At 43.1% G+C, this 26,287-nt stretch overlaps 1 protein-coding gene across 3 annotated transcripts in view; it reads right to left on the bottom strand.

Moving 5' to 3' along the window:
- The window catches only part of ar (androgen receptor), a 284,701-nt gene that overhangs the window by 21,560 nt on the left and 236,854 nt on the right, over window positions 1-26,287 (bottom strand). The gene's annotated exons all lie outside the window — the stretch shown is intronic.

The raw sequence follows: 26,287 nt of genomic DNA, 5'->3' as shown, positions 1-26,287 counted from the left end.
TCCCTTTCCAAAGCTAAATATAAAGCTCAGTTCCTCTGGGCATCATCAGTCCTTTTCCCAGGGAAACAAAACTTCAAAAACAACATATAAAATGGTTGTAATTAACTACAATGAATATTCATCATTGTAATAACACACATTACTGAACTTCGTGAGAAGGAATGGAACTAGTTGAACAGTGGTTTGTGGAAAATGCTTCCATCCAAGGAATGAAGAGGACCCTATAAGGTAGGTAACCTTACTTTTTTTTTTATCATGGCATATTTTGCTTATCACTAGGATTGACTGAGTAATACTGTCACAGGAACTGGGTAGATCTTTAAGGTGAGATGAGACATTTGCATTCAGGGTAAATCAACTAAAAATCCCCTTTATCTGAAAGATTGTAAAAAAAGTTAGTAAATGAGGACTGGTCCAAGTTAACAGCTTTGCATATGTTCTCCAAAGGCAGGCCTGAAAAATGGCTGTTAAGATCTTTAATACTTCTTTGACAAAAAGAAGAAAAAGGATGGAAATCTGAAATAAACACATAAGGCAGAATATACAATAGGACCATCAGTATATGAAAAGAGATGAGAAGGATTATCATTTTGGGTACAAACCTTTTTGGCTGATGGGTCCACAATCTAAATGTATATATACATATATAACATATTAATAATCTTGTGCATGTGTGCACTTCCTCTAAGTGTAATACTTAATTCCTGTAACTGTTTGCTGTTACACCTATTTTCATCGTGCTATTTTCATGCTGTCTATCTATAATGTTTTTTATGTAACACTAAAAGTGACAATTTTTAGCATTGTATTGTTGCAGTGAACTCTGATTGGTAATGTAACTGACTCCCATGTTGGTTTTCCAGGGTGTCTCCTCCAGGTTCATTTTACCCAAGTTAGTAGAAGTCTTAGCACTGGTGAACAACTGGTGAGTGAGTCAGGAATGTACATTCTATAATTGGTCCTTAAATGTGTTGAGTTAATTCTTTTGGTGACAGTCTGTCTTTACTTTATAAATATTAAATAATTTTGGTCTGATCCTGTGAGGCTGATGCATAATGGCTTTCCATCAGCTCCCAACCTGGAATTAAATAAATACATTTCTGTATAAGAGCTTTTGCGAATCTTATTTAAATCCTCACTTTACTTCAAATATGTTGAGTTAATTCTCTTACTGTAAGTTTTTCTGCATTTTATAAATATGAATAAGTAATTTTACTCGACCCTGCGAGGCTGCTGCTTTAAGGATTCCTGTACTCCCAGAGGAAAACCACATTCATAGGAAGAGCATCACTGGGCATGCTGTCTGTGATTTCTGTCCATTATAGACTGTGTAGCTATGATGCGCCTCATGCAAGTGTGGTTCCCTGTTTAAAGTGGGAGGTCACGATATTGGTCCCCACGTCATGTTATGAAGTTGATATTGATGAGATGTTTTTAACCAGTACAACTCTTGAGAACCCATAAGCAATGCCATATGATATCCACTAGTAATATATTAAAAGCCTTGCATATAGTACACACTTTTTGTAAATTTAACATGTACTTCCTGTAACATTTGTCTATTATGCTTTTTCCATCACACCCTTCTCGTTACTCAAAGACCCTGGGACTTGCTTGCACTGCTTACACATCAGGGCCACCTAAATACTCCCAAATCCTGCAAGCCTTCCTCCTCCTAGACCCAAAGATCCCCTTCCTAATACTCTGAGATCCCACAACTCCCTCTCGTTATCTCACATCACATAAGACTTTTCTGCCAATGATCTCATGCCCTGCCACCCCTATCATAGAGTTCCCATACCCGAGGAATCTTCTTCCACTTCTTCAATATGCCAGTAGTCCCACATTCCGAGATCCTTCTCCCACTCATACCTGAGCCTGGTATCCCTTTCCATTGCTCCCAGAATCTTGTCCCACTAATGTTCCTACATCATGTGACCTTGCTGCAAATAGTCCCAAACCCTAATCTCCCCAGTGCTACCACATCCCGATGATATCCCAGCAACAGCACTGTCACGATCTGGAATACTAATCCCATTACTTTCATATCCCAACGCACCACACTTACTACTCCCACATCTAATGGTGTGGGAAAAGGCAAATGGACAGCAAGGGAGAACTGATAAGATAGATAATATAATAGACACAGGCACAATAGCAGATTTGCGTTGCTCATGGTGGGTCGCAAGATGTGCGGTTTATAACAACAGGGATGTTTATGCCATTTAGGGGATTACATCAAGGCCACTGATTTACAGCTATTGAATAAGTCAAATTCCATTTTTACTAAATGGTATTCTATAATTTTAGATAGTGCTTTGGGGATTGAGTTCCCCCACTAGGTCCATTTTTCTGTGAAAACTGTGGATCATCACAGTTGCTGCTGCTCAGGCATTGTTTGATTATGAAGAATTCATAACAGAAAAGCATAATTGTAATACATTTAAATACATGTCTTTGCTTGACTGAAACATAGCTTTGAGAATTCAATCTCTGTTTTGTTTAAAAGTCTTTTGGAAAAAGCAAAGGTACTTTCAAATCCTCACAGGATGAAGGGATATCAATTCATGCTGGTGCAAAGATTGCATACTGGGAGATTCTGCAAACTGCACATGCTCAGAATGAGCAGATGTGCTTGAAAGCTCTCTTCAACTGCTGTGAGTTGAAAGTATCTATTCAAGGTCCAAGCTTTTGAGAAAGGCTGAAGGCATTGAAGCAAGAACATAAATGAAGGTGATAAAATGGGTAGAGTAGTGTAGTGGCTATGTTAGTGGACTAGTAATCCAGAGGCTAGGACTGATAATCCAGTAGAACATGGGTTCATAGCCCATCATGGCAGTTAGAGAATTTGAATTCAGTTACCAAAAATAGTCTGGAAATAAAAAGCAGATATCATTAAAAAATTATCATGAAACAATCGGATTGTCATAAAAACCCAATCCCAACTAGTTCATTAATGTCTTATAGGGAAGGAAACCCGACCTCCTTAACATTCTTAATATAAAATCTTGACATAAAGATTGTACCTCAAAATTGTAACACAGGAAATGTGTGGCTTAATGCAAGATTTTTAATACAATTTTTTAATATATAAATGATTGGTGCTGTTCATCATACTTTAGGTATCATACTTTGCCAGACAAACAAATTTTTCATTCACATTGCATAAAATGTATAAAAAAGAAAGCTATTTTTTCCTCAGGATATAAGCGCAATTGGTCTCTATTTGACAAACCAGTTACACACACACACGTATGCACCTTAGCAGCAGGGCAACTGATTGTGCATTACATGGTATAATGATCTGTCCTTGTAAAATAGCATATCCACTGACTTACTATGAACAATGCAATGGGCGATCTATCAGCATTTTCTCTTTTTAGATGCTGACAGTCCTGCACTCATATTCTTAACATTTCCTGATGGTTTTCTTCCCAGATACAGAGGGGACATCCTATCTTCGAACCAGATAAGAGAAGGTTCATTATCCACTAAATCCACAGTTCATCAACTCGCCTGGCTAAAACCAAGGCAGTCAATAAAATTTGTTTTGACGCTATAAATTCAGGGTTACAAGAACGTGATAGCTCAAAGTGTAGGTGTGTAAGTTTACGAAGGGCCAAATCAAATCACACAGGCACCCAAGACAATCTGACTGTGTAATTATAAAAATGTGTCAACATTTAACACACCTTGGCCAGATACGCAGCCAAACTTTATATTTAAACTCTGGTGCCAGCATGACCAACATTGTTGCAAAGGATGTGCAAAGGTATTCCTTCTGCTTATGCATGAAATAGGCCATTATGGTGTTGTCTGTTTAGAAGGATACAGGTTAGGTTTTCACATTAAAGAACGGCTAAACAGCCAACAGTTCCAGTCAGTTTTACATCCTTGCTCAAATATCCCCATCTCATCTATAGAAGCATAGAAGTCTACAGCACAGAAGGAAGCCATTTGGCCCACTGGGTCAGTGCCAACTCTTTGCTCGAGCAATCCTGATATAAGAAATAAAACAAGTGAGTTAGAAGCACAAATTTAACTTAAACAGTATGATGTACTAGCCATTACAGAGACCCGGTGACAACCAGAGCATGATTGGGAGCTAAACGTTATAGGCAATAGAATCTTTAGAAAGGACAGGGAAATTGGGAAAGAAGGGGGAGTAGCAATATTGATAAAACCACAATTACCACAGTGGAAAAAAGGGATTTCAATAAAGGTGATTGGGCAGTGGAAACGGCATGGATAGAGTTAAGGAACAGCAAAGGATGCAAGTCTCTGGTAGGAGTTGTCTACAGACCTCCTGATAGTAGTGACGTAGTGGGGGATGTATAAATACGGAGTTCAGGGAAGCTGGAAGCCACAAAAAAAGTGGTTATAATGAGAGATTCTAATTTTCACACAGACTGGGAGAAGCAGAACAGTTCACAGCAAAGGTAACGAGTTTCTAGAATGTATTCGGGACAGCTTTTTAGAACAATATATTTTAGAACCGACAAGGGAATATGCCATACTGAGTAACGAACCAGAATTAGTTAACAATCTGACGGTAAGGGAGCATTTTGCAAATAGTGGCCATAATACGATGGATCAACATGGATTTATGAAAGGGAAATCATGTTTGACAAACCTACTGGAGCTTTGTGAGGATGTAACTGGTAGAACAGATAAGGGAGAACCAGTGGATGTGGTTTATTTGGATTTTCAGAAGGCCTTTGATAAAGTCCCACAGAAGAGGTTAGTGTGCAAAATTAAAGCACATGGGATTGGGGGTAATATACTGGCATGGATTGAAAATTGGTTAACAGACAGGAAACAGAGAGTAGGAATAACTGGGTCTTTTTCGGGGTGGCATGCAGTGACTAGTGGGGTACCACAGGGATCAGTACTTGGGCCCCTGTTGTTCACAATATATATCAATGATTTGGATGAGGGAACCAAATGTAGTATTTCCAAGTTTGCTGACGACACAAAACTAGGTGGGATTGTGAGTTGTGAGGAGGATGCAAAGAGGCTTCAAGGCCATTTAGACAAGTTGAGTGAGTGGGCAAATACATGGCAGATGCAGTATAATGTGGATAAATGTGAAGTTATCCACTTTGGAAGGAAAAACAGAAAGGCAGAGTATTATTTAAATGGTAATAGATTGGGAAATGTTGATGTACAAAAGAGACCTGGGTGTCCTTGTACACCAGTCACTGAAAGCAAACATGCAGGTGCAGCAAGCAGTTAGGAAGGCAAATGGTATGTTGGCCTTCATTGCAAGAGGATTTGAGTACAGGAGCAAGGATGTCTTACTGCTGTTATACAGTTGTAAACAATTTTACAACACCAAGTTATAGTCCAGCAATTTTATTTTAAATTCAAATAAAATAAAATAAATTAAAATAAAATTGCTGGACTATAACTTGGTGTTGTAAAATTGTTTACAATTGTCAACCCCAGTCCATCACCGGCATCTCCACATCATGGCTGTTATACAGGGCCTTGGTGAGACCACACCTGGAGTATTGTGTGCAGTTCTGGTCTCCTGACCTAAGAAAGGATATACTTGCCATGGAGGGAGTGCAGCGAAGGTTCACCAGACTGATTCCTGGGATGGCAGTACTGTCGTACGAGGAAAGATGGGGTTGACTCGGCCTATATTCACTCGAGTTTAGAAGAATGTAAGGGGATGTCATTGAAACATATAAAATTCTGACAGGGCTGGACAGACTGGATGCAGTGAGGATGTTTCCCCTGGCTGGGGGGTCCAGAACGAGAAGTCACAGTCTCAGGATACGGGGTAGGACATTTAGGACTGAGATGAGGAGAAATTTCTTCACTCAGAGGGTGGTGAACCTGTGGAATTCTCTACCACAGAAGGCTGTGGAGGCCAAGTCACTGAATATATTTAAGAAGGAGCTAGATAGATTTCTAGACACAAAAGGCATCAAGGGATATGGGGAGAGAGCAGGAATATGGTACTGAGATAGAGGATCAGCCATGATCATATTGAATGGCACAGCAGGCTCGAAGGGTCGAATGGCCTGCTCCTGCTCCTATTTTCTATGTTTATATGATAGAATTTAATATTAGATTTGAGAGGAAGAAGGAAGACTCACAAACCAAGGTTTTAAATTTAAGTAAGGCAAACTTCTAAGGAATGAGAAATAAAGGGGGTTGAACTGTTAATGGGCAATCCTACAGACAGTAGGAAGTATTCAAAGAAGTATTTGGTATGAAACAAAACCTGTGTATACCCCTAAAAGGCAAAGGCTTCACTTGTGTAGTTAAGTAACCATGGTCAACATAAGAGGTAAGAGACAGTATCAATCTAAAAGAACAGGCTTATACAAATGAAAGGAAAAGTGGAAATCTAGCAAACTGGGAAAGCTGCAAAAAGCCACAAAGGCCTACAAAGAAGTAATAAGAGGTGCAAAAAGAGAATAAATATGAAAAATAACTTCCAAGGGATATCAAAGCTAACAGCAAAAGTTTTTAATAAATATTTTAAGAGAGAGTGGTAAAGGGGAGTATGGGCCCATTAAAGATAGGTGCAGGTTAGACAATAAAGGATAATAAGGAAATGGCAAACTTCTTAAATGAGTACTTTGTATCTGGTTTCTCAGTGGAAGAAGAGGATAAAATACCAGCAGTACAAGGGAACCTAGAAATAAGTCAAGGGATTCAATACAAGTAAAAAGAAAATAATGGGATTTAAGATAGATAAATTTCCAGGATCTGATGGTTTCCACCCCAGGGTAATAAAAGAAATAGGTAAGGAAATTGCAGATGCATTAGTCACAATTTTCCAAAGCTCTCGAGATTCAGGAATTGTGCCTTTGGATTGTAAAATTGCAAAATGGAAGGGTCGCGAACCAGAGGACATAGGTTTAAGGTGATTGGCAAAAGAACCAAAGGTGACATGAGGAAAATCTTTTTTACGCAGCAAGTGGTTAGGATCTGGAATGCACTGCCTGAAAGGGTGATGCAAGCAGAGTCAATTGTGGCTTTCAAAAAGGAATTAGATAGGTACCTGAAGGAGAAAAATTTGCAGGGCTACGGGGAAAGAGCAGGGGAGTGGGACTAGCTGGATTGCTCTTGCAGAGAGCCGTCGCAGGCTCGATGGGCCGAATGACCTCCTTCTGTGATAGGGGACTCGATTGTAAGGGGAATAGACAGGCGTTTCTGCGGACGCAACCGAGACTCCAGGATGGTATGTTGCCTCCCTGGTGCAAGGGTCAAGGATGTCTCGGAGCGGCTGCAGGACATTCTGGAGGGGGAGGGTGAACAACCAGTTGTCGTGGTGCATATAGGCACCAACGATATAGGTAAAAAACAGGATGAGGTCCTACAAGCTGAATTTAGGGAGTTGGGAGTTAAACTAAAGAGTAGGACCTCAAAGGTAGTAATCTCAGGATTGCTACCAGTGCCACGGGCTAGTCAGAGTAGGAATGACAGGATAGCTAGGATGAATACGTGGCTTGAGAGATGGTGCAAGAGGGAGGGATTCAAATTCCTGGGCCATTGGAACCGGTTCTGGGGGAGGTGGGACCAGTACAAATTGGACCGTCTGCATCTGGGCAGGACTGGAACCAATGTCCTAGGGGGAATGTTTGCTAGTGCTGTTGGGGAGGGTTTAAACTAATGTGGCAGGGGGATGGGAACCGATGCAGGAAGTCAGTGGGAAATAAAGTGGTGACAGAAACAAAAGGCAGTAAGGGAGAGTGTACAGAACATGACCGGACAGATGGTCTGAGAAAGCAGGGCAAAGACCAAGGGAAGTCTAGATTAAACTACATTTATTTCAATGCAAGAAGTCTGATGGGCAAGGCAGATGAACTCAGGGCATGGATGGGTACATGGGACTGGGATGTTATAGCTATTACTGAAACATGGCTAAGGGAGGGGCAGGACTGGCAGCTCAATGTTCCAGGGTACAGATGCTATAGGAAAGATAGAGCAGGAGGTAAGAGAGGAGGGGGAGTTGCGTTCTTGATTAGGGAGAACATCACGGCAGTAGTGAGAGGGGATATATCCGAGGGTTCGCCCACTGAGTCTATATGGGTAGAACTGGAAAATAAGAAGGGAGAGATCACTTTAATAGGATTGTACTACAGACCCCCAAATAGTCAACGGGAAATTGAGGAGCAAATATGTAAGGAGATTACAGACAGCTGCAAGAAAAATAGGGTGGTAATAGTAGAGGACTTTAACTTTCCCAACATTGACTGGGACAGCCATAGCATTAGGGGCTTGGATGGAGAGAAATTTGTTGAGTGTATTCAGGAGGAATTTCTCATTCAGTATGTGGATGGCCCGACTAGAGCGGGGGCAAAACTTGACCTCCTCTTGGGAAATAAGGAAGGGCAGGTGACAGAAGTGTTAGTGAGGGATCACTTTGGGACCAGTGATCATAATTCCATTAGTTTTAAGATAGCTATGGAGAAGGATAGGTCTGGCCCAAAAGTTAAAATTCTAAATTGGGGAAAGGCCAATTTTGATGGTATTAGACAGGAACTTTCAGAAGTTGATTGGGAGAGTCTGTTGGCAGGCAAAGGGACGTCTGGTAAGTGGGAGGCTTTCAAAAGTGTGATAACCAGGGTTCAGGGTAAGCACATTCCTTATAAAGTGAAGGGCAAGGCTGGTAGAAGTAGGGAACCTTTGACTCGGGAGATTGAAGCCCTAATCAAAAAGAAGAAGGAGGCATATGACATGCATAGGCAGCTGGGATCAAGTGGATCCCTTGAAGAGTATAGAGATTGCCGGAGTAGAGTTAAGAGAGAAATCAGGAGGGCAAAAAGGGGACATGAGATTGCTTTGGCAGATAAGGCAAAGGAGAATCCAAAGAGCTTCTACAAATACATAAAGGGCAAAAGAGTAACTAGGGAGAGAGTAGGGCCTCTTAAGGATCAACAAGGTCATCTATGTGCGGAACCACAAGAGATGGGTGAGATCCTGAATGAATATTTCACATCGGTATTTACGATTGAGAAAGGCATGGATGTTAGGGAACTTGGGGAAATAAATAGTGATGTCTTGAGGAGTGTACATATTACAGAGAGGGAGGTACTGGAAGTCTTAACGCACATCAAGGTAGATAAATCTCCGGGGCCTGATGAAATGTATCCCAGGACGTTATGGGAGGTTAGGGAGGAAATTGCGGGTCCCCTAGCAGAGATATTTGAATCATCCACCGCTACAGGTGAGGTGCCTGAAGATTGGAGGGTAGCAAATGTTGTGCCTTTGTTTAAGAAGGGCGGCAGGGAAAAGCCTGGGAACTACAGACCGGTGAGCCTGACATCTGTAGTGGGTAAGTTGTTAGAGGGTATTCTGAGGGACAGGATCTACAGGCATTTGGAGAGGCAGGGACTAATTAGGAACAGTCAGCATGGTTTTGTGAGAGGAAAATCATGTCTCACGAATTTGATTGAGTTTTTTGAAGGGGTAACCAAGAAGATAGATGAGGGCTGTGCAGTAGACGTGGTCTACATGGACTTCAGCAAAGCCTTTGACAAGGTACCGCATGGTAGGTTGTTACATAAGGTTAAATCTCATGGGATCCAAGGTGAGGTAGCCAATTGGATACAAAATTGGCTTGACGACAGAAGACAGAGGGTGGTTGTCGAGGGTTGTTTTTCAAACTGGAGGCCTGTGTCCAGCGGTGTGCCTCAGGGATCGGTGCTGGGTCCGCTGTTATTTGTTATTTATATTAATGATTTGGATGAGAATTTAGGAGGCATGGTTACTAAGTTTGCAGATGACACCAAGATTGGTGGCATTGTGGACAGTGAAGAAGGTTATCTCGAATTGCAACGGGATCTTGATAAATTGGGCCAGTGGGCCGATGAATGGCAGATGGAGTTTAATTTAGATAAATGTGAGGTGATGCATTTTGGTAGATCGAATCGGGCCAGGACCTACTCCGTTAATGGTAGGGCGTTGGGGAGAGTTATAGAACAAAGAGATCCAGGAGTACAGGTTCATAGCTCCTTGAAAGTGGAGTCACAGGTGGATAGGGTGGTGAAGAAGGCATTCGGCATGCTTGGTTTCATTGGTGTGAACATTGAATGCAGGAGTTGGGATGTCTTGTTGAAGTTGTACAGGGCATTGGTGAGGCCACACTTGGAGTACTGTGTACAGTTCTGGTCACCCTATTATAGAAAGGATATTATTAAACTAGAAAGAGTGCAGAAAAGATTTACTAGGATGCTACCGGGACTTGATGGTTTGACTTATAGGGAGAGGTTAGGCAGACTGGGACTTTTTTCCCTGGAGAGTAGGAGGTTAAGGGGTGATCTTATAGAAGTCTATAAAATAATGAGGGGCATAGATAAGGTAGATAGTCAAAATCTTTTCCCAAAGGTAGGGGAGTCTATAACGAGGGGACATAGATTTAAGGTGAGAGGGGAGAGATACAAAAGGGTCCAGAGGGGCAATTTTTTCACTCAAAGGGTGGTGAGTATCTGAAACGAGCTGCCAGAGGCAGTAGTAGAGGCGGGTACAATTTTGTCTTTTAAAAAGCATTTGGACAGTTATATGGGTAAGATGGGTATAGAGGGATATGGGCCAAGTGCAGGAAATTGGGACTAGCTTAGTGGTATAAACTGGGCGACATGGACATGTTGGGCCGAAGGGCCTGTTTCCATGTTGTAACTTCTATGATTCTATGTACTGTAACCATTCTATGATTCTGTGTCACTCCATTATTTAAGAAGGGAGGGAGGGAGGGAGATACCAGGTAACCACATACCTATCTGTTTAACATCAATTGTGGGGAAGTTACTGGAATCTATCATCAGAGCAGAGTGACTGAGCACTTGGGCAGGTATTAACTGTTCAAGAGAGTCAAGCATGGATTTGTGAAGGGTAGGTCATGTCTAACTAATCTAGCTGAATTTTTTTGAGTTCACTAGTAGTGGATAGGGCAGTTTCCATGGATGCTATTTTATAAGGACTTCCAGAAAGCATTTGATAAGGTTCCACAAAGGAGATTATTAGTGAAAATGAAAGCGCACGGAATTGTGACATAGGTAATTGGTTGGGAGGTAGGAGATAGAGAGTAAGAGTAAAAAGGTTAATTCTATGATTGGTGGGATGTGACAAGTGGTGTTCCCCAGGGATCTGTACTGGGGCCTCAGCTTTTCACCATGTATATTAATGACTTGGGTGAAGAAATATAGAGTTGTGTATCCACATTTGCAGATGACACTAATTTAGAAGTCACAGTAAGTTGTATGGATGGGAGCAGGAAGTTACAAATGGACATAGACAGGCTAAGTAAGTGGGCAAAACTATGGCAGAGGGAGTTCAATATGAGGAAGTGTGAGGCCATGCACTTTGGATCTGAGAAAGACAAATAAAAATATTTTCTTAACGGTGGGAGAGCTGTGGAGGAAGAAAGTGATTTAGGTGTCCATGTACACAAATCACTAAGAGCTAATGCACAGGCACAAAAAGTAATCATAGAATCATAGAATCATAGAATCATAGAAGTTACAACATGGAAACAGGCCCTTCGGCCCAACATGTCCATGTCGCCCAGTTTATACCACTAAGCTAGTCCCAATTGCCTGCACTTGGCCCATATCCCTCGATACCCATCTTCCCCATGTAACTGTCCAAATGCTTTTTAAAAGACAAAATTGTACCCGCCTCTACTACTGCCTCTGGCAGCTCGTTCCAGACACTCACCACCCTTTGAGTGAAAAAATTGCCCCTCTGGATCCTTTTGTATCTCTCCCCTCTCACCTTAAATCTGTGCCCCCTCGTTATAGACTCCCCTACCTTTGGGAAAAGATTTTGACTATCGACCTTATCTATGCCCCTCATTATTTTATAGACTTCTATAAGATCACCCCTTAACCTCCTACTCTCCAGGGAATAAAGTCCCAGTCTGTCTAACCTCTCCCTGTAAGTCAAACCATCAAGTCCCGGTAGCATCCTAGTAAATCTTTTCTGCACTCTTTCTAGTTTAATAATATCCTTTCTATAATAGGGTGACCAGAACTGTACACAGTACTCCAAGTGTGGCCTCACCAATGCCCTGTACAACTTCAACAAGACATCCCAACTCCTGCATTCAATGTTCTGACCAATGAAACCAAGCATGCTGAATGCCTTCTTCACCACCCTATCCACCTGTGACTCCACTTTCAAGGAGCTATGAATCTGTACTCCTAGATCTCAAGAATGCTAATGGAATGTTGGCCTTAATCTCAAGGGGAGATTACAATTCAAATGGGAGGAAGTGATGCTTCAGTTGTACAGAACCTTAGTCAGACTCCATCTGAAGTACTACATTCAAATTTGGACACAGAACCTCAGAAAAGATATATTGGCCTTGGAAAGGGTACAGCGCAGATTCAACAGAATGATACCAGGTATTAAAAGGGTTAAATTATGAGAACAGGTTAAATAAACTTGGTTTGTTATTCCACTGATTTAAAAAAGTTCAGGGGTGGTCTTATCGAGGCCTTTAAAATGAAAAAGGGATTCGGTAGGGTAGATACAGAGAAACTATTTCCTCTGGCAGAGGAATCCAGAACAAGAGGGCATAATTTTAAAATTAGAGCTGGTCCATTTAGGAGTGATATCAGGAATCGCCTTTTCACATAAAGCATAGATGAAATCTGGACCTCCCTCTCCCAAAAAACTGTTGATGTTGGGTCAACTGAAATCGATAAATTTTTGTTGGGTAAGGGTAACAAGGGGTATTGAACAAAGGTGGGTAAATGGAGTTGAGATACAGATCAGCCATGATCTAATTGAAAATGCTAGAGTCTATTATAAAGGATGTGATAACAGGCCATTTAGAAAATATCAACGGGATTAGACAAAGTCAACATGGATTTATGAAAGGGAAATCATGTTTGACAAAACTACTGGAGTTTTTTGAGGATGTAACTGGTAGAATAGATAAAGGAGAACCAGTGGATGTGGTTTATTTGGATTTTCAGAAGGCCTTTGATAAAGTCCTACATAAAAGGTTAGTATGCAAAATTAAAGCACATGGGATTGGGGGTAATATACTGGCATGGATTGAAAATTGGTTAACAGACAGGAAACAGAGAGTAGGAATAAATGGGTCTTTTTCGGAGTGGCAGGCAGTGACTAGAGGGGTACCGCAGGGATCAGTGCTTGGGCCCCAGGTATTCACAATATATATCAATGATTTGGATGAGAGAACCAAATGTAATATTTCCAAGAGACCTGGGTGTCCTTGTACATCAGTCACTGAAAGTAAACATGCAGGTGCAGCAAGCAGTTAGGAAGGCAAATGGTATGTTGGCCTTCATTGCAAGAGGATTTGAGTACAGGAGCAAGCATGTCTTACTGCTGTTCTACAGGGCCTTGGTGAGATCACACCTGGAGAATTGTGTGCAGATCATCGACACAGATACCACCATCACACGAGAGGACACCACCCACCAGGTACATGGTTCATACTCCTGTGACTCGGCCAACGTTTCTACCTCATACATTGTAGGAAAGGATGCCCCGGAGCATGGTACATTGGCGAGACCATGCAGACACTGCGACAACGGATGAACGGACACCGCGCAACAATCGCCAGACAGGAGGGTTCCCTCCCAGTCGGGGAACACTTCAGCAGTCAAGGACATTCAGCCACCGATCTTCGGGTAAGCGTTCTCCAAGGCGGCCTTCGAGACACACGACAATGCAAAATCATCGAGCAGAAATTGATAGCCAAGTTCCGCACCCATAAGGACGGCCTCAACTGGGATCTTGGGTTCATGTCACGCTACACGTAACCCCACCAGCGAATAAAAGTTATCTGTTTTTAATAATCTCTGTCTTTCTCTTCCTTTCAGATGTTTCTCCCTCTCTCTGTCTTGTGTTCTGGCCATTTGTATATTCGGTGGTCCTGTAGGTAACACCTCTCTGTCTGAACACTTTGATTGCCTTGACAACGGGCAGTTGGAAAGATTATCTGTAATCACCAGGTATTGTTCTCTGAATATAAATGCGAAACGTTCAAGGATTCTCACACACACCCGACGAAGGAGAAAGCCTCCGAAAGCTTGTGATTTTCAAATAAAATTGTTGGACTATAACCTGGTGTTGTAAGATTCTTTACATTTTTTAATCTTCCTCTTTTTAACCTGTCCAGCACATGGCAGAGGAAGTAATCTGGAGATTATCAGCCTTGAGATCTTATTTTTCAATCTTGTGCTTAACTCCCTAATCTACCTCTGCAAAATCTCAAATGTACTTCTATCTTTGTCACTGGTTCCAACAAGGGATACTACTTTTGGCTGCTCTCCCTCCCTCTGAAAAGCTTTTCACCTCTTTTGGGATGTCCTTCATCATGGCATCAGGAACACAACATAGTTTTGCCGACTTCTGGTCATGACTGCAAAAAGGCTGTCTATACCCGACTATCAAATCTACGCACATAACTACAGAATCTCCCACTACTACCAATCACTTTCGTCTTGCCTCTCATTCCCCTAGGTAGTCCCTTACAAGTGTCACAAATGTTTGACATATTATTGATGCAGCAATGGGCACCAGCAAGCTAATAAATTAATAGAATAGCAGGCGCTAGTAAATTAATGATTTAATAGTGAAGTGAGCACCAAGGCATTTATTAATTAAGAAATTGTGCAATACAGCAATTCATTGAAAACTTAATAATCAAGAAAGGAAACAGGGCAGATGGGGAATGGTTGGGACGTGGCTCAAAATCAGAATAGGGCGGCCTCAAACAGGTCAGGTAGTTGGAGGGGTCCCAAACACTGGGTAACAAAAAGCAGTTAAGAATGGCTGAAGAGTTGTGCCATCTGATGCAGAATGAACTGCACAATGATCTGGGTCAGGGGTGGTTCTTCCCATTGAAGTGAAGGCTACCATCCCAGCATGAACTTTTCATTTAACAGAATCCTTCCAAGCTTCCAGACGTGTCACATCAGGCCGTCTGCAATACATACATGTATCAAACAAGCAAGAAATGTGGGGGGCAACATCTTCATTACTGTTCCTGTGAAGAGAAGCAATCAGCTGTACAGACGCAGAGCATCCCGTGGTTGCTAGAGTTCCCTGGAGTGGAAAGTGCCATATACAGTACCCATATAGGCATCAGGACTTCATATCAATCCCATGGCCTTTAAGAACAGAAAGAGTTTGCACTAGATAATTTTTCAAATATTTGACCACAATCATTATGTACATCCAGGAAGCAGCCTTCATTGTGCAGTATTCTTAGGTGCATTATTTGAAGGTGAAGAAACAGTGGATGGATAGCTCTGAGATGAACCTGGCTATTCATGGCTGCTATACCAACTGAGAAGCACCTCAGCCTAAACATCAACATCTATTTGCCTCTACTGTTTAAGAAAAGTGCATCATGAAGCTTAGGCACAATGAAAATGTGTGGAGAATGGTTGTGTACAATGATAGCCAATGCTCCCAACTTAAGATTGTGCCATAGTTGAAAGACCTACAAGAAGTGTGTGCAAAAGTGAGAAGCACACTTGCCTTTACTTTGCTCCTGATACCAGCAAGCGACTTACTCATTTGCAGCCAGTGTGAAGGATTTGGATGAACTCCCTCCTTGCAGCTAGCATCTGTGCTTTTACTGGGGGTTGACCTTCAGTTCCAGATAGGACCACTCTCTTTGGTAACCTCCTGTAGAAGGACTCCAACTTTTTGTATCAAAAGGAACAGTGTTACCCACATTTCTCCACTTTGACACTGTCAACAAGTAGTCTCCTTTTCTGCAAGTTATAGTCCTTTAAGAGTTTGTGCATTCCTAGATTTTGCGCATCTCCAGCCAAATGTTGTACACAGCAAGCCCTCTGGGCAAGCTTATCCTCTGCCTGCAATCTAATGAAATTGAGGAAAGGACTCCCCGTGCAAAATCCTGCATGTCCTGCTTCCTGTGCTATTGGCAAAGGTATGCCTGCTCCATGGGCATGTGCAACCAAAGTTTTGCTAGTATTGCAAAATCAGGGCTTCATAGTATATGAATTTGTCCATTCACACAAATTGTGCACAGGTACACAATAGTGTAGATAATGATACTAAGGTAACCAAATAGATAAATTTTCTTATGTAGGAGCCAATAATGTGGTCTGAGCACAGTGCTGCCATGAGTGATGCTCTTCTGGCACTTGCAGTTCACTGAGCTAACCTCAAACTACAATGCAAGGTCAACTTATTAACATTATTGTGCTGCTCCTTGCACGTAATGCATGACATGCTGGGAGCACAGCAGGGTCAGGGGGCAAGTAATTTGACACCAGTAATTCTTAAAGGGCTACTGGACGCCCATAAAAATTCCTTACTAGAAAAGAGGGGGAGGAATGGCTGAATTAAGACAATGAAGCAGAACTGCCCTATTCAATGACGTAACTTTGGAGGTCTAGAAAAGAGTCCCTTTTTTGAGTTGAGACCGCCCTACTGTGAACAGTAGTGCAAGAGCATTCTGCAGGAAGGTCGCAGAAAAAGTGAATGCTGTCCCACCTGTGCACTAAGCCCCGGTGCAGGCAAATTAGTTTTCACTAATTTAAAATGATATACTCCGGTCCTATGGAGATGCCATATCACGAGCTGTCAGGACCAATTAGCTAAAGATGTTAGCCTAGAAATTCTGGGTCAACAGGTGTATCACTGGAAGTGAATTATGGTGGGATGTTCATCTGCCAGTCTGCTGCAGTGATGACTCTATCTTAAATCCCAAGGATAATCATTTGCATAACAGGGCACCAGAATTCCAGAGTTGTACCTTGCTACTCTTTTGGGGACGGGAGGGGAGGGTGGCAAACAACACTCGGTCTGGCCAAAGTTTCCCAGTAGAAAGACTTTTGTTCTTACTTGCTTTTATTGCTGCCTTGCTAATTTCTTAATAGGAATTAATCGTTCTGAGATTGAATACCGATGGGCCCCACTTATGGCAGCTGTATGTGCAAGGACTGCACAAGAGAGTTTGAATGGAGAGGTGACAGAGTGTGGATAAAAGTTTTGGGAACAATTGGTATATGTTTGGGATGGAAATGGGCAATGTTGTAAAAGTAAATGGTCTTGAAGCTTAACCCTGAGTCATACAGAACTCCATGGTTGCGTACAGTCTGGTTTTACCTGAGTGAGTAGTCAGGAACAGGAGGGGAGTTGTATAGGGTTAGGGTTAGAATTAGGGTTAAGTGTGAGGAGTTTTTTGGCAGAGGCTGAAACTGATGGCTTTGGTCTTCCCAATATTTAACGAGATTAAATTCTAGCTCATCCATGACATAATGTCAGATAGGCAGCCTGCCAGAACAGAGGTGGTGGTGGGATCAAGGGAAATAGTGGAGGTAGAGCTGAGTGTTGTTAGCATATATATGGAAGTCAACCCTGTACCTACAGATGATGTCAATGAGTGAAGAAGAGGAAGAGGCCACTGAGGAAATCAGAGGTGATCATATGGATGCAAGGAGGAGCCATTGCTGGAGTTGCAATAGATAAGAATGGGACTCTGATAGGGCAGTTGGATTGAGGTGAACCACTGAAGAGAAATGACTGAGGAGGAGGGCTGGCCAGCCATGTTGATAGCCGCAGTGATTTGGAGGAGGAAAAGAAGCGAGAACTCTCTGTGGTCATAATTCACACAAGCATTTCTGAGACAGGTTATTGTGTAGAATGTGTATTGGATGCTGCAAACTGGCAAAGTATGCCTGAGTATGGAGCAGTCCACTAGCTGCAGCTGTGTAGTTATCCGGGAAGGCTTTTCAACACTGGAGCATGTGGTGTAGTAGTCCTCCTGGCTGCAGTGAGTGGGCAAAACTATGGCAGATGGAGTTCAAAGTGGGGAAGTGTGAGGTCATCCACTTTGGATTTGAGAAAGACAATTTGGAATATTTTCTTAAAAGTGAGAGACTAGGAGCTATGGAGGAGCAAAGGGATTTGGGTGTCCATGTACAAAAATCACTAAAAGCTAGTAAACAGGTACAAAAATTAATCAAACAAGCTAATGGAAGATTGGTGTTTATCTCAAGGAGGTCGGAATTCAAAAGTGAGGAAGTGATGCTTCCATTGTACACAGCCTTGGTCAGACCCCATCTGGAGTACTGCATTCAGTTTTGGGCACCAAACCTCAGGAAAGATATATTGGCCTTGGACGGGGTATAGCACTGATTCAGCAGAATAATACCTGGGCTTAAAGAGTTAAATTATGAGGACAGGTTGCGTAAACTTGGCTTGTATTCCCGAGTTTAGAAGGTTGAGGGGTGATCTTATTGATGTATTTAAAATAATTAAGGGTTTCAATAGGGTAGATACAGAGAAACTATTTCCTTTGATGATTGAGAGGGCATAATCTTAAAATTAGCGCTCGGCCATTAAGGAGTAAAATCAGGAAGCACTTTTTTTTTTACAAAAAGGGTAGTGGAAATCTGGAATTCGCTCCCCCAAAAAGAAGTTGATTCTGGGTCAATTGAAATTTTCATGACTGAGATCGATAGATGTTTGTTATGTAAGGGTAACTAGGGCTATGAAACAAAGGGGGGAAGATGGAGTTGAAGTACAGATCAGTCATAATCTAATTGAATTTCAGAATATACTCAAGGGACTGAACGTTACTATGAAATTCTCTTGGTCAGTGTCTATGTTCTGCTTTACTTTTGGTAGTGGGGTGTCTCCACCTCTTTGTATTGCAAAGTTGTGCAACATGCAAAGGACCATGATTTTGGAGACTCAGGATGCCCCTGGAAGTGTCCAGGAATCTGAAGCGCTGCTACAAGATGCCTACAATGTGTTTAATAATAATCCTGGCGGCTGCATAGGCCTCGTTTCTGCACTCTAATGCTATTCTTTCTGTCTTAGAGGTGTCAGCAGCCATGGCTCAAGGGGGTAGCTTCAAGCAGTGGTAGAAGCCCACCCCCACCCCATTTCATTTTATTATTAGTTTGGGGAGGGGGAAGAATCTGTCCTGCATACTATTAGCTCCAGTTGTGTCATTCAGAATAGCTAATGTAAAAAATGTCATTTAAAATGGGTATCCAGGTTTGTTAAGTGGAGATAATAATCCTGAAGGTCATGGAAAGGACACAATTCTATAAAAGTATGTGTATCGTAGCTATTTCTAAAGCATTTGCTTCATTTTTTTCTCCTGTCGGTATTTCGGCTCTCCTGACCTCTGTACAAATCGATGTAAATTACTCATTCACTGCTAATTTCCAAATGAAAAATCCCGATCTGACATGACTGGAAGAAGAGATGGACATATGAAGGGATGTCTGAGAGATGTTGTGTGCCTAGATGCTGGTACCTGCATAACTGCATCCAAGGCAGAAGTGAAAATACCTTGATTTCACAGACCAAGAGTCTTGGTGGAGGCTTTTCTTCCCAAAGGAAGCTGAAACAGCAGACCTGATGGCATCACTTAGGATATGTGAATGCCTGGCTAACCAATGAGATAAGACAGGATAAGACTGGGTCTGGCAGAAAATTAGCAAATAGGACAGCGGTTCAACAGTGGGGAATCTTCAAATATGAGAAAATTACAGTACTTTAAAAGATATATCTCTAAAGGCAAAAAGGGGTGCATCAAAGAATAGCATTCCACAGATAAATAGAAGTAAAACGAAACTGAAACTTAAAAGGGGGTCATATGATAAAACTAAAGCTAATAATACTGAAGAAAAGTGTAAGGAATATGGAAAGTGAAGTTGGGAGGTGAAAGAGATTAAATATTTAAATAGTAAAAGGGTAGTCAGAGAAAGGGTAGGGCCGATTAGGGACCAAAAAGGAGATCTTATGGAGGTAGAGGTCATGGCTGAGGTACTAAATGAGTATTTTGTATCTGTCTTCACGAAAGAAGAGGATGCTGCCAATGACAGTAAGGAGCAGGTAGTAAAGACATTGGATAGGATAAAATAAGTAAAAGATTGGCAGTACTCAAAGTAGAAAAGTCACCTGGTCCAGATGGGATGCATCCTAGATTGCTGAGAGAAGTAAGAGTGGAAATTGCAGAGGCTCTGGTCACAATCTTCCATTCCTCACTAGATATGGGAGTTGTGCCAGTGGAGGATTGCAAATGTTACACCCTTGTTCAAAAAAGGGGAGAGGGATAAACCTGGCAACTGCAGGATAGTCAGTCTAACGTCAATGGTGGGGAAACTTTTAGAGACAATAATCTGGGACAAAATGAATTGGCACTTGGAAAAGTATGGGTTAATAAATGAAAGCCAGCATGGATTTGTTAAAGGCAAATCACGTTTGACTAACTGGATTGAGTTCTATGATGAAGTAATGAAGAGGGTTGGGATCCTGGGCTTTGTACATGGAGGCATAGAGTACAAAAGCAAGGAAATTATGCTAAACCTTTATAAAACATTGGTTAGGCCCCAACTGGAGTACTGTGTCCAATTCTGGGCACCACACTTTAGAAAGGATGTCAAGGCCTTAGAGAGGGTGCGGAAGAGATTTATTCGAATGGTACGGGATGAGGGACTTCAGTTACGTGGAGGAACTGGAGAAGCTGGGGTTGTTCTCCTTAAAGCAAAGATTAAGAGGAGATTTGATAGAGGTGTTCAAAATCATGAACGGTTTTGATAGAGTAAATAAGGAGAAACTGTTTCCAGTGGCAGAAGGTGCGTTAACCAGAAGATGCAGATTTAAGGTAATTGGCAAAGAATCAGAGGTGACATGAGGAAAACATTTTTTACACAAGTTGTTATGATCTGGAATGCACTGCCTGAAAAAGTGGTGGAAGTAGGTTCACTAGCAACTTTCAAAAGTGAATTGGATAAATATTTGAAGGGGAACAATTTGCAGGGCTATGGGGAAAGAGCAGGGGACTGGTACTAATTGGATAGCTCTTCCAAAGAACAGGCATAGGCACAATGGGCTGAATGGCCTCCTTCTGTGCTGTATCAGTCTATGATTCTAAGAAGGGTGAAAATGCAAAATGAAAAAAGGTTAACAGATGAAAGAAAATAGTACGCATTTTATAAGCACATAGAAATGAGAATGTAATTGTAGAAGAGGATGTGAAACAATTGTTTGAGATAACTGTAAAGACATTGGTTTTGAAAAAATTAGCAAAACTCGAGTGAATAAGTCACCAAGTAATGATGGCATGCAAGTAATGAAGGAAGTCAGAGAGAAGATAACAGAGGATCTGAACACTAGATTGATTCCTGGGATGAGAAGATTGTCCTATGAGGAAAGATTGAGTAGAATGGGCCTATACTCTCTGGAGTTTAGAAGAATAAGAGGTGACCTCATTGAAACATAAAAGATTGTAAGAGGGCTTCATAAGGTAGATGCTGAGAGGATGTTTCCCCTGGCTAGAGAGTCTAGAACTAGGGGACATAGCCTCAGGATAAGGGGTCGGCCATTTAAGACTGAGATGAGGAGGAATTTTTTCCACTTAGAGGGTTGTGAATCTTTGGAATTTTCTACCCTAGAGGGCTGTGGATGCTGAGTCATTGGTCTCAATTTTAGGGGGCAATTACGGGTGCGTTGGGGGCTCCGAAAATCGTGGAAATCCCGTTCAGGTTCAGAAGCCGGCTGCAACCCACCGACTTTCGAGTTTCCCAGGTTCCACCTGTGTGCGCGCAGGTGACCCGAAAACGAAAATCCTGTAATTAAAGCCGGCGGGATGACAGTTAAAGAGCTAAATGTACCTCATTGAGGTACTTAAGGCACTTTACCTGTGACAGAGTAACCGTTTTTAACTTACCTGGGCGGCTTGCCCACCGCTTCTGATTCACGCCTGCTCCAATGTCTCCCTCTCCGATGTCCCACTCTTCTCTTCACCCCACCACCCCCCCCCAACACCCCACCCCGATGTCCCACTCCTTGCCCCCCCGATGTCCATTCCAGCACCGGATGACTTGCTCTCTCTCTTTCTCGCACCCCCCCCACCAGACTCGCGTTGCAGCTCCTGATGGCAGCCAGCCTGTCAATCAGGCTGGCTGCCGGGCGCAAAACCCGGAGAGGACGTTAATCATCAGCAGTCAACATGCGATCGCGTCAGAAACGGTAAGTTTTGTTCATGCAGGTTTGCCACACGCACCTTTACCCCCCCCCTTGCCCCTCCCGCTGCCAACCCGCCACCATTGCAAAATCGACCCTATTGTGTATATTCAAGACTAAGATAGATTGATTTTTGGATTTTTAGGGAATCAAGGGATATGGGGACCTGGCAAGAAAGTGGAGTTCAGGTCGAAGATCAGCCATGATCGAATTGAATGGCGGAGAAGGCTCGAGGGGCCGTATGGTCATATTTTTTATGACCACAATTTTTCAATGCTCCTTAGACGCACAAATAGTGGCAGGTACGGTAGCATACTGGTTATGTTACTGGACTAGTAATCCGCAGTCATGAGTTCAAATCCCGCCACGGCAGCTGGGGAATTTAAATTCAATTAATTAAATAAAAGCTGGAATAAAAAAAATCTAGTATCAGTAATGGTGGCCATGAAACTACCAGATTGTCGTATAAACCCATCTGGTTCACTAATGCCCTTTGGGGAAGGAAACCTGCCGTCTTTATGGCCTACATGTGACTGCAGACCCATAGCAATGTGGTTGATTCTTAATCGTCCTCTGAAATGGCCCAACAAGCCACTCAGTTGTACAATCTCGCTACGAAAAGTCATAATAAGAATAAAACAGGATGGACCACCCGGCACCGGACACGAGAAAGGCAAATCAAGCCCAGTCAACCCTGCAATGTCCTCCTCACTAACATCTGGGGACTTGTGCCAAAATTGGGAGAGCTGTTCCACAGATAAGTCAAGCAACAGCCTAACATAGCCATACTCACAGAGTCATACCTTTCAGCCAACGTCCCAGACTCTTCCATCACCATCCCTTGGTATGTCCTGTCCCACTGGCAGGACAGACCCACCAGACGTGGTGGTACAGTGATATACAGCCAGTAGGGAATGGCCCTAGGAGTCCTCAACAATGACTCCGGACCCCATGAAATCTCATGGCATCAGGTCAAATAAGGGCAAGGAAACCTCCTGCTGATTACCACCGACCTACCACCCACCCTCAGCTGATGAATGTTGAGCACCACTTGGAGGATGCACTGAGGGTAGCAAGGGCACAAAGTGTACTCTGGGTGGGGGACTTCAATGTCCATCACCACGAGCGGCTCGGTAGCACCACTACTGACCAAGCTGTCCGAGTCCTGAAGGACATAGCTGCCAGATTGGGCCTGCGGCAGGTGGTGAGCGAACCAACACGAGGGGAAAAACCTACTTGACTCACCAATCTACCTGTCGCAGATGCATTTGCCCATGACAGTATTGGTAGGAGTGACCACTGCTCAGACCTTGTGGAGATGAAGTCCCGTCTTCACACTGAGGACACCATCCAATGTGTTGTGTGGCACTACCACCGTGCTAAATGGGATAGGTTCAGAACCGATCTAGCAGCTCAAAACTGGGCATTCATGAGACACTGTGGGCCATCAGCAGCAGCAGAATTGTATTCCAGCACAATCTGTAACCTCATGGCCCGGCATATCCATCACTCTACCATTACCAACAAGCCAGGGGATCAACCCTGGTTCAATGAGGAGTGTAGAAGAGCATGCCAGGAGCAGCACCAGGCATACCTAAAAATGAGATGCCAACCTGGTGAAGCTACAACACAGGACTACATGCATGCTAAACAGTGGAAGCAACATGCTACAGACACAGCTAAGCGATTGGTCAACCAACGGATCAGATCAAAGCTCTGCAGTCCTGTCACATCCAGTCGTGAATGGTGGTGGACAATTAAACAACTAACGGGAGGAGAAGGCTCTGTAAACATCCCCATCGCTAATGATGGCAGAATCCAGCACGTGAGTGCAAAAGATAAGGCTGAAGCGTTTGCAACCACCTTCAGCCAGAAGTGCCGAGCAGATGATCCATTTCGTCTTCCTTCCGATATCCCCACCATCACAGAAGCCAGTCTTCAGCCAATTTGATTCACTCCATGTGATATCATGAAACGGCTGAGTGCATTGGATACAACAAAGGCTATGGGCCCCGACAATATCCCGGCAGTAGTGCTGAAGACTTGTGCTCCAGAACTAGCCGCGCCTCTAGCCAAACTGTTCCAGTACAGCTACGACACTGGCATCCACCCGACAATGTGGAAAATTGCCCAGGTATGTCCTGTCCACAAAAAGCAGGACAAATCCAATCCAGCCAATTAGCGCCCCATCAGTCCACTCTCAATCATCAGCAAAGTGATGGAAGGTGTCGTCGACAGTGCTATCAAGCGGCACTTACTCACCAATAATGTGCTCACCGATGCTCAGTTTGGGTTCGCCAGGACCACTCAGCTCCAGACCTCATTACAGTCTTGGTCCAAACATGGACAAAAGAGCTGAATTCCAGAGGTGAGGTGAGAATGACTACTCTTGACATCAAGGCAGCATTTGACAGAGTGTGGCACCAAGGAGCCCTAGTAAAGTTGAGGTCAATGGGAAACAGGGGGAAAACTCTCCAGGCTGGAATCGCACCTAGCACAAGGGAAGATGGTAGTGGTTGTTGGAGGCCAATCATCTCAATCCCAGGATATTGCTGCAGGAGTTCCTCAGGGCAGTGTCCTAGGCCCAACCATCTTCAGCTGCTTCATCATGACCTTCCTTCCATCATAAGGTCAGAAATGGGGATGTTCGCTGATGATTGCACAGTGTTCAGTTCCATTCACAACCCCTCAGATAATGAAGCAGTCCGTGCCCGCATGCAGCAAGACCTGGATAACATCCAGGCTTGGACTGATAAGTGGCAAGTAACATTCGCGCCAGATAAGTGCCAGGCAATGACCATCTGCAACAAGAGAGTCTAACCACCTTGACATTCAATGGCATTACCATCAGTGAATCCCCCACCATCAACATCCTGGGGATCACCATTGACCAGAAACTTAACTGGACCAGTCACATAAATACTGTGGCTACAAGAGCAGGTCAGAGGCTGGGTATTCTGTGGCGAATGACTCACCTCCTGACTCCCCAAAGTCTTTCCACCATCTACAAGGCACAAGTCAGGAGTGTGAAGGAATACTCTCCACTTGCTTGGATGAGTGCAGCTCCAACAACACTCAAGAAGCTCGACACCATCCAGGACAAAGCAGCCTGCTTGATTGGCACCCCATCAACCACCCTAAACATTCACTCCCTTTACCACCGGCGCACCGTGGCTGCAGTGTGTACCATCCACAGGATGCACTGCAGCAACTCGCCAAGGCTTCTTCGATAGCACCTCCCAAACCCGCGACCTCTACCACCTAGACATGGGCAGCAGGCACATGGGAACAACAGCATCTGCACGTTCTCCTCCAAGTCACACACCATCCCGACTTGGAAATATATCGCCTTTCCTTCATTGTCGCTGAGTCAAAATCCTGGAACTCCCTACCTAACAGCACTGTGGGAAAACCTTCACCACACGGACTGCGGCGATTCAAGAAGGCGGCTCACCACCAACTTCTCAAGGGCAATTTGGGATGGGCAATAAATGCTGGCCTTACCAGCGACGCCCACATCCCATGAACGAATATTAAAAAAGTCTGCAAGGCAAACAATGTAACACCTCTGTTCAAGAATGATAAACCGGATATCTATAGAACAGTTAGTCTCACATAATTTGGGGGAAAACTTAGAATTCATCATCTGAGATCACATTGGTTAGCTTTTGAAAAAACTTGGATTAATCAAGAACAGTCAGCACAGATTTGTTAAAGGCAAGTCCTGTTTTGGACAGAATTAATATATATTTTTGAGCAAGTGACTGATTGTATAGATATAAGTAATGCAGTAGGATTTTCTGAAGGCATTTGATAAGATGTCCTACGAGACTTGTTGCAAAAATCCAGATGTATGAAGAGTGGGAACATAACAGCTTAGGTAGAAAATGTTTAGACAGACAGGAAACAAAGGGTAAAAGTTGATGGGCATTGCTCGGATTGGAGAGGGATGGGCAGCGGTGTACCCAGGGGTTAACACTGTGTCCGCTTTTGTTCTCTCTCTCTTTATATATGATTTGGACCTGGGCATAAGGAGTAGGAGGTTTTACAAACAGTGAGGAGGATTGTAAAAAACATTAGGACATAGACAAGTTAGTGGAATAGACAAATAGGTGGCAGATAATATTTGATTCCAAGAAGTATAAGGTAATGCATTTTGGGAGAAAAAACAAGGAATGAGGATTTAACTGAATGAAACTCAACTACAGGCCAGTCAGTTTAACCTTGGTGGTGGGGAAGCTTTTAGAAACAATAATCCGGGACAAAATTAATGGTCACTTGGACAAATGTAGATTAATAAAGGAAAGCCAGCACGGATTTG

The sequence above is a fragment of the Heptranchias perlo genome, chromosome 15, assembly GCF_035084215.1.
Source record: "Heptranchias perlo isolate sHepPer1 chromosome 15, sHepPer1.hap1, whole genome shotgun sequence".
In the NCBI taxonomy this organism is placed as follows: domain Eukaryota; kingdom Metazoa; phylum Chordata; class Chondrichthyes; order Hexanchiformes; family Hexanchidae; genus Heptranchias; species Heptranchias perlo.
This window is presented reverse-complemented; position numbering and strand designations above follow the sequence as displayed.